The sequence below is a fragment of the Cuculus canorus genome, chromosome 2 (genome assembly GCF_017976375.1).
Source record: "Cuculus canorus isolate bCucCan1 chromosome 2, bCucCan1.pri, whole genome shotgun sequence".
Classification (NCBI taxonomy): Eukaryota; Metazoa; Chordata; class Aves; order Cuculiformes; family Cuculidae; genus Cuculus; species Cuculus canorus.
This window is the reverse complement of record NC_071402.1, coordinates 152498117-152512864: the sequence shown is the minus strand read 5'-3', so window position 1 is coordinate 152512864 and position 14748 is coordinate 152498117. Positions and strand designations below refer to the sequence as shown.

The 14748-nt window shown below is 39.5% G+C and overlaps 1 protein-coding gene across 5 annotated transcripts in view; it reads left to right on the top strand.

Moving 5' to 3' along the window:
• DPP6 (dipeptidyl peptidase like 6) overlaps nucleotides 1-14748 on the top strand; it is a 559332-nt gene that overhangs the window by 364718 nt on the left and 179866 nt on the right. The gene's annotated exons all lie outside the window — the stretch shown is intronic.

Here is a 14748-nt window from a genome sequence, read left to right as displayed (position 1 = left end):
AAGGTTAAGTACTTCCTGTAATTTCACAAAGAAATTTGATACAATCTCTTGCTGTCTTTTCAATCTGTGCCAGACATTTTTTGTTGTTCGAGAAGCTGACTACATGGTACAAGCTGTAACACAGGGCCTTGTTAGGACCTTGGAAGATTAATTATTTTATACTTCATGTCTTCAGCCTCCAAAGGGAATGTGCTGCGTAACTCGTGCTGAGAGTACTTCCTCACATGGCACTTGCATCTGGACTCTTGGCATCGCTGGAATCATGTTACCAGACCCCAGGGAAAAAAAAGTAGAACTGGTCTTATTCCCTCCAAGGGAATTTATTTGTTAATATGTTTTTACAGAAACAGAAAAAAAAGAAGCAGACAGATTCTAGCTCTTTGTCCTATTACTCAGGAGAGTTTTTCGCTCTCTCAGGAGGGGAAAAAGAAATGCCAAACTCACAAATAAATAGTAATGAAGCCATTAAACAAAATGTAAAATAAGGGAAAAGTGGGAATGAGATACTGTTGATGTGAATTTTAAGAGTCCTTCACAAAGGGTTACATAAGAGAAGGAACTAGAATCTGATTTTTTTTTGTTAAATTCATGCCAAGAAATAGAAAAAAAAGCAATCCAATGTTTGTAATGCCCCATTAGTTTTCTATGAGGTTTCCTGAAAATAATCTGACTTTCCCACTTTACATTATTAAGCTATGATGGCAATATTTTACAAAGGCAAAATACTATGTACAAAGAAGCAATGCTTCTTTTCTATTCCAAGACTGCAAAAACGTGTTGGGCACTAAGGCACAGGCTTAACATATTTCTTGTTAACAAGGAGAGGTCATAAAACATATATTTTTTTCCTCCTCCATTCTAGTCCTACTGAAAAGTAAATGAGACCATGTCTGCTTTGCAGTCACTGTCACAAGTCCTAGCTTTAAATTAGCTTGCTGGGGTCCCAAGAGCGTGTGGCTGAAAGAACCTGAAGCTTAGTCCAGCCTGACTGCCCCAGCATTTATCCCAGCTTCTCAGGCAAGTCTGGAAGCACTGAGATTTCAGATACAGCACAGTTCAAGGTGCCTTAGTGAGCTACTGGAGATGCAGTGCAGGTGTATCACACCAACAGCCAGCAGGCATTCAGGAGCACCCATAGCAACACCGTGTGCTTTTTTCTCCCGTGAGCCTGAAGAAGCCCATGGGAAAAAAGAAAGAAAAGGCAAAATAAAAAAAAAAATGAAAAACAAGAAACCCCAAACCACTAGCTTTTATTTCCACAATTCCTCTGGTTCTTTTGAACTTCTGATCAGACATATTTTTCATTAATTATTCACTACAGTCAGTCCTTCACCATATGGGAGGGTATTAGCAGAAGCAACGAACCTCTGCTGCGGTTTGCCCCTGTTACTTGCTCCTACCCAATGGAGAAGGGGCTGCAGCTGTCAGCTTGTGAGCTGTTTCTTCAGAGGAGCCGAGACCCAGCTCCACTTGGCTTACAAAAGGGAAGTTTGTTTCACATTTCAGAGGAGGTGAAATTAATGAGTAAAAAAGAACTGACTTCTCAAACAGAACTGTGTGTGTAAGAGGTGAGTCTCCTCTTTCCCATGCCAAGAAATGGAAAAAAGAAAAAAGTACCATAGCTTGCTTGTTTCTTTGTTTTAAATTTCTAGGTGAAGTGGAGGGGTTTGACATTATGTTTTATCCTGGCAGCTGAAAGATTAGCACTTGGCATTCCCTTCATTAATAGCTCGAACCAGTAGTAATAGGAGCGAATAAATGACCTATGGCAGCCTGGTCAGCTATAAAAGATGATAGTAATACATTATTGCATAGTCTTGTCATTGTTTACAAACAGGTGAAGACTTTCTGGAGAGAGAGGTAGAAAATTCCATAATATCATAGAGGGATAGATGTGGGGCAGTGTGGGGAATGATCAGCAATGTGGAGGACTTTGCGGGAGAGAAAATGCCAGGAGCAGGAGAGACTTGACCTCTCTTCCTCAAGGGAGCATCATTACATAACTGAGATTCTTTACACTGACAATAGTCTGCTCTCTACAGATGAAGGTTTCTGTGGTGGACCAGATGAAAGGCTGTTGAATGCACAAGGGGAACAACACAGGTGTTTATGTCAATGAAGTGGAAGGAAAATAACACAGCTGATTTATCTCAAGTAGCTCATATGACCTGTCTCTCCCTTCCTTGTGCTGCTGCTATCTTTTGGCAACCAGCACAGTGGCCCATTGTATGAGAACAGATCTATCGTGTCATATTCTTTCTTCACTTCATTGACGCAAAACATGTCATAAAATCTTGCTGTCCTCAGCGCCAGCTTTCTGTTCCTGAGTTTTGGTGACAGCAAATGTCACTTGAGAAAAGCACAAGAGCTATGACTGGTGATAATTTTGGGAGACATTGCGTGGAGCTGTGTCACTTTGAGAGCATGTTTTTATTGTAGCTCTGAGGATATTACTAGACTGGCGGGGTGTCCTCTCCAGGTAAAGAGGTTACCCTATATATAGTTGCTGTGAGGGGGAGGGGAGTCAATAGTTTGCAAATCAGATAATGGGGAACTGTCAGGCTGTGACAATGCCAGGAAGTTATGGCAACTGTTTTAGCCCTCTTAAAAAAAAGCTGCGGTTTCAGCTGCGGTTCACTCTCCTGCCAGCTAAAATTAGTGGAAAACTGAAAATGTTGGTTTAGACCGTCTATACAGATACCATTTGTCTTCAGCGCCAACATTTTTGCCCTTAAATTTCTTCATGTCTTCAGCTGCAGATAGGCCAATGCAAGGTCTCATTGAATGGGAAATCTGGGGTTCAGAAGTCAAACCCTGCTTTTTCTGAGTATACAGAAGTGCCTGTGACTGGAGGTAGATGGGTCACAATTTGGTGAACGTAAGGATTGCTGGCAAAATAGGATTTTTAACCAAAATTATTTAATATTGGGTTACGGATAATGTTGAGTTTTGCAGGCTGGTAGGAAGGAGAGTCCTGCTTCTAATTATGATTCAACACTATCTTTCACTGCTAACAGCCTTTTTGTAATCAAAGAAGGTAAAAATTATAGGCATGTTGCTGATTTATTTTATGTGTATGAGTAATATAATCACAATATAGTTGAAAATTTAATTCTTTTTTTCCTTTTGTTAATTTCAGTTTGATGGTTTCCCCTACTGCCAGAGCCTAATTTACAGCAGAGAAAATTCCCTTAAATGATTTTTAAAAATGCACTCATATACACTACATTAACCTTTTCATTCCCTTATGGTGTGTGTCAAAGAAAAATGATCCCTGTAATGCTGCTTATTAGAGAGATGGATATGCAGAGTGTATTAATCGGTAGAGTTCTTATTCTGCTCTGGACAGATTTTTCACGTGGCAAATGAAATCCTGGTTGTGCTGATGCTCATCTCTCTCCTTAAAAATACCAGTGCTTCAGCTCCCATAATTTGCCTTCTCCCAGTGCTGCATATCTGATCGCTTCTGAATTGTTTTATTAGTTTTGGAAGATTTATAACTTTTAATTTAGACAGGGAGAAGAGAGGCGGCGAGGTCCAGGTCCTCAGGATTGTTTCTGTGCCTGACTCCTGGTGAAGCCACAGGCAATTAAGGATCTAAACACTGCTGAGGAGCTTGGCCTGTGAACAGTGCAGAGTGGTGCTTGTGGAACCATGTGAGGTGGCTAGATGAGGTACTTGGTAAGGAAGTCTGTTCTGGAATGGTTTCTGCAGCGTGAGTTTAGGATGTTTTTAAGACATGCAAAGTGAGAGAGGTGGGCAGGGAAATGAAGACAGAGGACCTTTTTAGGTGTGATTAAATCAGGAGTTGTTCTGAAGCTCCCCTGAGCAATGTAGGAAGATGTTGAGATGGTTCACTCTCCCTGCTGGATCTGTTAATAAACATCTCTCAATTTCAGAAGCCAGACCTTGCTTCTTGAAAGAATAACAGGTTGATGACATGGGGAGAAGAAACTCCTTTCTTGGGTACTTGCCTTTTTCCTTCCCATATCTGGAGCATTTTATTATGGGATGCAATGAAGCTGCTGTGTACGGGTCATTATGTCTGGCTGGGTGATTTTCTTCTTTTCAAATCCTACAGCATGTTTAAATCAATATGATATTCCTACATTTAACTTCAGTCTCAAATATAAAGGGGGACCTTTCTAACCCACTGTCTCTCACTCTTGACGTCAGAAGTGAAAGAGTTGCAAAATTAAAGAGAATATTTTGATTACAGTGGAAGCTTTACAGCTTGAAGCCAGTGAAAAGCAGACATAAACCAGCAGCGTGATTCAGGAGAGGAGGTGCTTTTGTCAGAGTTGTTAAGACGCTAACATGAATTGAGCAGAGAGATTAAAAATGGTCGTGATAATTCAGTGGCTTTGCTACTGGGTAGCAGTGACCCTTGTGAAATAGATCTAGGAGAAAAAAAAATCAATTTCTATGTCAGTTGGGTTTGCTTTTTTCCTTTCTTTTTTGAGTGGGAACATGGATGTCTCAGTTACATTCTGTAATTCACTTACTGAGTCTCAGGATTGTATTGAATTAAGGATATTTCTTTTGAACAAAAAATGAGCAAGAGTGTTCTTTCAGTAGTCATGCTCCTGTATTATTGTGCCGCAGTTAACACAGCTCAGTATAGGAAAGAAAGCTGGTATCTTGCTTTCCCGAGGAAAAATGACTTATAGTTTGTTGGTTGTATTTACTGCCACCCAGAAAGTTTTCAAAATGAAAATAAATGACTTTGCAAAGCTCTTTGTAATGTGCTGTGAGAACCCTAGTAAAAATAGAAATCAATTAAAACAGACCAAGCATAAGACTCATAAACCTTTGGAGACTTTGGAATCACTTTGCCTGACAGAAGACCACAATGCTGAGCCAGGCCACTGGCATCTCAGGGCAAAAGCCTGAGTACCCTTCGAAGAGCTGTAATTCTTCAAACTACAGTTTTCCTAAGCTAGAGCTGGGCAGGGGTCAGGGGTAATTAAGGCCTTTTTTTTTTTCAAATTTCATGAAAATCAAATCAGGATATCCGTGAAGAGGTTTCTGGTTCAAGAATATCTGAAACAAGCCTGAGCAAATCTCTTTACAAGAACTGAGATTACATGGGTTTCCCAGCTATTCTGAGGACAGTGTTGCAGCCTGTGGACTCTCCTCCCTGCATCTGTATTCAAGCCATGCTTGCAGAAGTCAGCACAGTTGCTGACAGCCAGAAAGAAATAGTTAACATTATGAAAATGGAAAAGACAGCCATCTTTTCACTGTTGCGTCACTTGCTCCTTACTACTTCATGACTAATGGTATGAGCTCAAGCAAATGATTTTCCTGAAAAGTAAAAATTGCAGAACTAGGGGTGCGTTGGGAGCTGTAGTTGATATTTAGGATTCGGAATTCAAGTGGAGTTTAGGGATGCATTTGTAAAGTGCATTAACCTGGAGGGTTGCTGGGGACCAAGCGTAGGTGATGACTGGTGTGGTTTGTTAGCATGCTCCCAGACATGGTTTTGGCCCATTACTAGCGTGACTGTCTCAGGACTACCACAGCAAAGCCTGGGCTTTAGAGTGCACCAGGGACTGTTTTGGTAATGAAGTTATGATACAGTCGTGCTGCACTGCAGTGTTAAGAGGGTTTGCCTCTTGTGGGTGATGGTTGTGCTCTGCCAATCACCCTTGGGACAAGAGAACAGGTTTCGGTTTGCTTTTTTAGCTGGTTTGTATTTGTTTACAAAATGTTCAGGAGATGAGAAGAAAGGGAGAGAGACTAAGCAAAAAGATATTGGTCGTAGAGGCTGTAGAGGGGGGCTTAGCTGGGAAAGAAGAAACTTCATTCTGAGTCCTACTCCAAGAGTTGCTAATGCCTTTTTGTGTAAAAGCACTGTGTGAAATGCAGGTCCATTAATTCCTACAAATGTTGCTCAGCATACTCCTTCTCTCTCTTTCCATTAAAATCTTCTCTACATACTATGGATGGAATCACTGCATTAGAGACTGTCGTGGGTTAACCCCAACTGGGAACTAAGCCAGCTGCTCACTCAGTCACCTTGGTGAGAGGAAGGAAGAGAAAAAATGAGAAAACTTGTGGGTTGAGATAAAGACAGTTTAATAGGTAAATAAAAGCTGTGCACTCAAACAAGGCAAAGCAAGGAATTTATGCACTACTTCCCATCATTAAGCAGGTGTTCAGCTATCTCCCAGGGAGCAGTGTCCATCACACAAAATGCTGACTTGGGAAGACAAACACTACCACTCCAAACAACCCCCCCCCCTTCTTCCCCTGGCGTTTATTGCTGAGGATGACATCATATCGTATGGAATATCCCTTTGCTCAGTTGGGGTCAGCTGTCCTAGATGTTACCTCTTCCAACTTCTTATGCACCTAAAGTCCACTTGCTGGTGGGGTTGTATGAGGAGCAAAAAAGGCCTTGAGCAAGCACCGCTCAGCAATAACTAAAACATCCCTGTATTATCAATAATGTTTCCAAAACAAACCCAAACCACAGCCTTATATGAGCTACTATGAAGAAAATTAATCCCATCCCAGCCAAAACCAGTACAGAGGCCAGTGTATCAAATATGACTTGAGTTTTTTGCCTTTTGATCCTAGAAATAACAGAATGTTAAGATTCTCTTAAAGGTAAAATTATAAGTAACATCTTTATATAAACATTACTACAAAGAAGAATAATGCAATTTTGTTGTCTTTGAAACATCCATACATGAAAAAAATTGTATCTCAAAACAGAAAACGGCTGGTGCTTGAAATGAAAGTTGTATAAAAGATTTATAAAAATAATCTGCGAATTTTAGCATTCAGAAGAACACTGGAGTTTGCATTTTACACACCACCTACTCTAGGCTTTGATTTTAATAGGATATTCAGGTGTGTGAGAAATCCAGCACCATAATCTGGTTAATTTATCACATATGGAATAGGTTAAAGGGCTCAGGCGTGCTGTCAAAAATGCTGTTATTGGTCTCAGTAAGGGCGGGTTCTGGCATGAAATGGGGAGGAGTGTTTTTTCTCTCATGAGATCCTACTGGTTTATTTGAGATTGGTTTGTTTTTGGTTTTTTTTCCTGCTGAAGACAAATTCTACTTAAAACACAAATCACTCAAATCCCACAGTGGACAGAAATATGTGATTTTTACTGTCTCTTAACTAAATTCGGAAAGTGCTTTTGTGAGCACACAACCAGACTTTATCATCTCATGTTTGTTAGTTTGGACATTTTTCTTTGTTCAATAAATAAAAGCATTTTGTGTTGTGTCACATCATAGAGTTTCAGGTAATTTTCATCACTTTTGAAATCCCATTATTATCGTAGAATCATAGAGTCATTAAGGTTGAAAAACACCTCTAAGATTATAAAGTACAACTGTCAGCCCAATACCACCATGCCTACTAAACCGTGTCCTGAGTGCCATGCCTACATATCTTTTGAACACCTCCAGGGATGGTGACTCCACCACTTCCGTGGGCAGAATATTATAGGCTTTGGTCAAATATTCTTTCCCCCCTAAAAAAACTCTATTTGTCACTGCCACTTCCCCATCCCTGCAGTGCTATCCCATGCCATCCGCTTGACATCTATTTATGTCCCTCACCTCTCTATGTAACTCCAGGACTTGGATGTCAATCCTGTCTCTGACGTGGTTTATCCATGGCCATGAGACCTTCAGGAGCCATGAGTTTCCAGCCTTCACACCAGCTAGAGACCTCATCTGAAATCTTCAATCCACCATCATCCTGTAAGAAGTGATGATGAGAAAAACGTATTTTGAACACCAAGCAAGTGATGTATTAGATGCTAGTGGTAGATGGTGGTTGGCATTGTGGGTTGTAGTGAGGGTGCTTCTCTCTTGCTTTCTGTTTTTTTATTTCCCCATACATGCGTGAAGCTTTGCTGCATGTTAATGAGTTGCGTATATCGACCAGTAGAGGTTACCCTCCCCTAGTCCCCAGCTGCTTTAGTTCACACATGATTTCATATAATAATTACTGTATCACAGAGTGTTTGCAAGTAACCTGCCAAGGTAATTTTTACTTTATTAACATGAAGTGCAATTTCTGCATCCTGAGTTTGATGGACACCTCAGGAGAGTGCAAAATGAAATTGATAAACCTGTTTTCTTCCCCCCTGCTGTATACACCATTTTCATATTCCTCTTCCCACTGTCTCTGCATCACAGCAACCTCAAAACTCGGCTGTCATCACAGCTCTTTCTCACGTTGTTGCCAAACAAATTATTTAGGAATTAAATTTTGTTCACCTCATGTTTTCCTTCCTGTGCCATTTAGAAACAAATTGTTTACAAACTAGACTACAGGAAAAAAAAATTGCCTAGGAGTTAGTAAAATATAATATGAAACAGATTTTCTAACATTGTCTTTCAGGGAGATTAAGCACCTCACTACTTTCTTTATCGCTAATTCCTTCTGAGTGTTCAGAATCATAAATTGAAAAATATTTTCTTTTTTTTTTAAAAAAATATACTTTCACTAAAAATTGTAATTGACTTTTTACAAATGTAAGCAGAATGGCATTTTGTCAGAATTTGGGGAGATGGCAAAACTGAGAGGTGGTTTTGCTAAGCTCTCAAATTTTGCAGAGAAGCTTCTTTTCCCATTTGTTGAGATCATAATTCTTCAAGAAATAGAATAGAGAGCTGTCATCCTGATGTGCCTTGGCAACTTCACCTTTTGCAAATGTTTTCTGCATAGATATTAACTGTTTCAAGGCTTGCGTGTGTATTCTGTCTGGTTTGAAGCCAGGCTGTCAGATCATTATCACGGAAAAACTGGAGCTGAGCAAGAGCTGTGGCATACAGGGACCCTGGGATTTGTGATATAATCTGTGGCATTTGGGCTTGCCAGATTTTCATGGATCTGATGAAAATACAGACTCTTATGGGATAAAATTCTAAGCTTCAAAACAAGTTTTACTGATGCCATGGCAGATATTTCACCCTCAGAGATGATTTGGTTCTGTTTCAGTGGATCAATGTGTGTGCTTATACCAAACACTGAAATAAAATCAAAGAAATACTGTTGATTTTATGGGTTCTGTCACTGTTGGGAATGAATCTTTAATTATTACTTGAATTATAGTAGCGTCTAAGGGCCCTGTGAGGATTCTCAGTCCCCCTGTGCCAGGTGCTATAAAACCATCTAGGTTACACCATATGAATGAACCGAACTGATGGTGAAATAGTGGAGAAGATTAATAAGATGAAATTAAATCAAGACCATCACAGTCCTTGGCTAAAAGGCTCTCTAATCACATATGTCATGTGTCATACACGTATACAACACTGTCATCTCCTTTCTTCTGGGCATGAGTCAGAAGATGACCATGCTCTTGCCTGGTACTGGTCTTCACTTCCTGAGATTTTGTCACCTTGAAAACAGGCTTCTGGCATTATTTTCAGAGCCCGTAAAATCACCAGCATTTCTTTGATATTATTTCGGTGTTTGGTATAAACGCACACATTCACTCACCAAAACTTCTGTCTTATTTTGGAAATTCCATGTACTCACTTTGCCCCTAAGCACTAGGAATAATTTGGGAAATCTTCAAATGGCAACGCTGCTCATTTATACATTACAAGGAAATAGGAGGATGTTTCAGTGTGGTTACTATACATGGGTACAAAAGTCATGTGAGATGCCAGTTCAAAATATAGAGATGCTAAATTAATCTTTTAGTGCTGCTAGGTCTGGAGGAGATCCAAAACCGCTTCATCATGCTGCTCATAAAAATGATGGGAAGTTATTAAATATCCATTTCCATAATACAGTATGGCTAGAGATCCCTGATGTTACTGTATTTAGATCTTTTTACAGATATTTTTTTCTTATTTAGAAGTAGCACTGGGTTTTATTTGTGGCTGACACATATTGGCTTTGCTCCAGTGGAGCCGATGATCTGTGTCAGTCAACGCTAACTGAGGATCTGGTGCCTTCTGCTCTAGAACTGTGGAAGACCCATCATCTGTTAAAGCTAACAGTTAGGTGTAAGGTGCAGGTGGCCTTTCTTTTCTCCTGTTGGCTTTGAAATAGAAACATAAGTCTAAAAGCTCTGTCAAAGCATAGAACATGCAAGGTTTATTTTTACAAAGAGCTGAGTGTTACAGTTACAGCCTTTTCCTTGCTCGCTCTCAAATGCTCCATTAGTGCCCAAACTCGAAGCATTTGCTCACATGCATTTTGCAAAACACTATGAGAAGAAATGGAGCTACAGGGCCAAAAGAAGTGGCTTAAGGGCATTCATAAAAGAGCCTCCCAGAAATGCAGAGCAGGATAGCATCTTGCATTGTGTGCAGGATAAAAGATTTTTCTCACGGTGCTCGGGAGTAGGCAGCAAAAATGTTAATTGTTATTAAGACAGTGCTGCCTATTAGTAAAAGCATTTCTTATCAACTGAAAATGAAGATAAACATAACATAGTTGTCTTCATCACCTCAACAGGCAGAATGTTTTTATCCCTCTGAAACTTTCTGTTGGGATTTTGCAGGAAAGCCCACATACATGCTATGCCTCATTTGTAAACACAGATGATGTTTTTATTCCTCTCGCTCTGAAGTCTCACCTCTAGCATTGGAACAACTGAGTTTACTGTAGCCTCAGGCTCAGGAGCTATAAGCCTATCTGCAAACTGATTGCTATTCAGCATCACACTTCAGGTAGAGCATAGCTCGGGGTGGTCTGCAGCAGCAGGCGAGGGAGCAAAGTAGGGAAGAGGGGGAAAGGAAAGAAAATAAATTAAAACGCCCCAAACAAAAGTTAACTCAGCTTGAATTCAGAGGTAAAAAGGAAGCAGTTGCATGCTTATTATTGTTTATCTGTATTATGATACCGCCTAAGTTCTTTAGTGATTGAAGTTTCCACTATGCCAGGCAGAGGACCAAAAATTCTTCCTGCCCATGAAAACCCTCTATCCTAACTTCAAGGCAGGAGAGGAACAGAGGATCCAGACAGGTGGAGGAGTGTGATGAGACAGTAAGGCAGTATTGGTCAGCCACATAACCAGATGTCTCAGTAGACCTCCTGCTATAATCTCTGCAATGCATCTAGTTTACTGCCATTATCATTGCAATTAATAGTTCTTTTTTGGAACACAAGGCTAATAATGTAAGTTACCTACTCTTTAACTCATTTGTTGTACTGTTCAGCAGTTATAATCTGAAGGAATTTTGTATTATAAAGAACTAATTAACAGCAAGATTATTTTTCCACTGAATGTCATGAGTTTTTGCCAGGGTCAGCAGTGTTTCTATACCTTAATTCTTCAGCAAAGTTTATATTCTGGGCCATGTTCTGAAACTGGTGAGCTGACTTGCCAGAGACATTGCACTTACTGCGTTATGTCATCAGGCAAAAGTTTTAATTAAGAATAAGGTAGCCTGAGGTGAAGATAGAATGCATATTCCTTAATTAACTGTGTGTTGACAAGCTTGCTAGAAGATTTTAATTTACCGTGTTTGTGAATATGTAGTATTTCAGGTCATTTAGTTAGAATTCAGAAGCAAATAAAAAAAGAAGAAGCAGAGCTTGCAAGGATGGCAGGTATGGACACCATACAAAACCTTGCTATAAACCCCATCCTGCCACCTCTGAAGCCAATAAAATACCTTGCAGTAGTTTTTGTTTCATACTTCATTTCTTGCGTTTGCTGCCCCCCTTTTCTTTCTGATTTATGTGGGCTTAAGCCCTGCTTCAACAAGGGCCTCAGGTACATCACTTGTCCTAAATAAGTATGTTCCAGTATAATGCACCTAGGTTTAATTGTAATTGTATGAAAGTAGCAACTCCATGTTGAAAAGACAGAGTCCCACCATGACCATCCTGCAATTGATACTTCAGAAATTTTGGTCCAGGCTATATAGCTTTAATTTAATTAAATAATACCAGTGCTTGACAAGTGATATCTATAGTGTACTTCTTTCATTTAGCGATATAGACATGTCTTTTAATTTAAAGAAAAACGTGCAGCGTGAGTTTTTGTTTTTAGAAGCTGTTGTATGATTGTAATATAGCCACCATGCTGGCAGACTTTTGGCAGGTTTCAAATAAACATGCCAGAAATAATTTTGTTGACAGCATCTTGGATTGGAGCACATCCAGCCTTCATCCTTAACATGTCAGTGCAGCGATTCTTTCACAGGCAGGAAAATATGTCATCACAGATCTGTATTTTAGAGTCTTAAAATACTGTAGCTGTCTGGATTTATGGCTTCAAAGTCAACTTCACAGGTGTGTAGCATTATTTTTCAATCATAAATGAAGATGAAAGTGATAACATTTATAGTTTTCAATATGCAGCATCAATGAAGTGTGCTTATGCTAAAACCTGTGGTAACATCTGCTTTACTTTCCTAATCCAAAAACAATTAATGTTTTATGTAAGAGAAAGAAGGGAGTGGGAAAGAAACAGCAAATGAAAAAAAGGAGAAAAACTGGGCTGAAGGGCTTTAGATTACTTGCAGAGGTCATGCAGAGGTTGTGTTAGTTTTTCATGAGAAGCAGAGAGTAGGTGACGCCTACCAATGAGTGCCTTTGTTTTAAAGTTTCCTTTTATGTTGTTTTCAGTAGAATCATTTTGTCTGAGCAGAAATTGTGTGTGCTTGGTTTATTTCCATTTCTGTAATATACTCAGATTTCAGTATTAAAACCAAAATAGTATCTTTAGGATTAACATCTGTGATTCACAAAGGGTATCAGCTTGCTGGTTGGTTTAGATCCCTGTATTTACATCTGCAAACTGAGACTTTCAGGAATGGGCAAATTATAGCTTTGTGCCATGCGTTGGAAACAAATCCTTCGAGGTGCCACTTCATGAACATGATTATGTGCTTGAATCCATACCTACCTGGGGCTTAATTAAACAACTTCCTGGCTTCAGTCCCAGGTACGGAGGCTTTCCTGAACAGTGTGAACAGGCAGCTGATGTCCACTTGTGGGGACTCCTGTGAAAGGGTGAAAGTCGACTGCAAAGGGCATGGGGTATCATGGACCAGTGGTGAGGCTGTAATCTCTTGAAAATAAAAGATGTTCACAGTAGCCCAACAACATCCCTCTGGAATCCACAGAAATACAGATAGGAAAGATCCAAGACATCAGTACTAGTGTACGTATAGTGTGATGTGTGTGCAGCTGATTTAGTATAAGTGATTCCATTGAAAAAGACTTAAAATGACTGAGAAGAACAAAAAAGCTGCTTTCTAATCCCATGCTGAATAAAGCTGTTTACCTTTCTTTGAAATATCATTTATCTCTTCTTGCTTGTTATCAGGGGAAATTTCCTGATGGAATTTTGAAAATAAAGTGAAAGCGTTCTTTTCTGTTTCCTTGCAGTGTATTAAACCCTGATGTTTTGTTTATGAATAATTTTCCTCTTCTTGATACATTAGAAAATCCCTTTGTTGTGATTCTGCTCAAATATCGGTTGAATGACTGAAGATTTAATGGGATTATGGTGTGATAATGGATTCAGTGGAAGTATTGATATCCTGAAAACTCAGGCATGCATGTGGATTTCTAGCATATTGGGACCCAAGGATGGGAATACCTCATTTATTGCAAAGTTTTATTAAGCTTTTGAGCTACATTTGGATTTGTAGGACTAATTCAAGTACATGAATAATTTCTTTTAATTTTAAAACTTCTGATGATTCGAAAGGGAGAGATTATTTTCAGAAGTGTGACTGTCGTTATCAGTCCAGAGTTTTGCCGGCATCTTACATCTGTCCTTCAGATATTGTTAGGGTTTTGTTGGGTAGAGGCACTGTGGTTTTTCAGCTGCTTCTCCCCAGTTCTCCTGTCATCCCTCTAGGTCCCACTGTGCTCTGCTGTGAAGGGAAGAATATTGCTGCCATGTATTAAGAAACCTTGGATTCCTTTCCTGGCTTTATTTCTCTTTTGAGCCTATTTGCATCACCTGAAAAATAGGGCCATAAGATTTTCTTTAAAAAAAGATGCTAGAAGCCTAAAGTAATTAACATTTGCATTCGTGCTTGGGGTGAGGACACTGTAAAAATGCAACTATTTATATTCTTTCTGTTTGCTAGTTGACAAAACTGCATTTCTCAAGGCTCCTGACCTACTTTTCAGATTTTTCTCCAGAGAGAATAATAAACTATAAATTTGTTCCTTCTGATTATTTTTCAATTCAAATAGAAAGCCAAGTTCGAGTAAGGAGAAGACAAGGAGGAGAGGGGGTGCTGACTTCTACCCCTCTTTGCCAGAAGGAAAAGAACCATTATGTCTTCTCCAGAACTAGAATAAATAATGAAATACAGATGCTAACTCAGATGCCTAATGCCTCAAACCTGGCTTTCCATTGGAGATATATAGCCTTTGTAATGGATAGATCCCCAAACATACAGGAAGAGAGTCTCAACATTATCTTTTTCTGTGGAATGGATCCTTGGTATGGAAAAAGTTTAAAAATATTTTCCAATGTTTTCTAAAATCAAAACTATAGGGTTTGTCTGACCTTCCTGTTCAGGTCATGTTGCTGTGGGAAAAAAAAAAAAAAAAGAAAAAACTTACAGTAAGTACCAACAGGTCTGTCTTAGAGCCACCACCCATCATGATAAACGAAATGAGGACAAAATTCTAAATTGGTGAAGTCGATGAGGAGAAGCCTCTAGAGTTATTTTGGCTGTGAGGCCAGATCCCTTGAGTGAATTCAGCCTTCCAGGAAAGTGAAGTGCACTGATGTTTCATACAGTTCCTGGGGATGCTTCAGTGTGTGCATGAAATCAC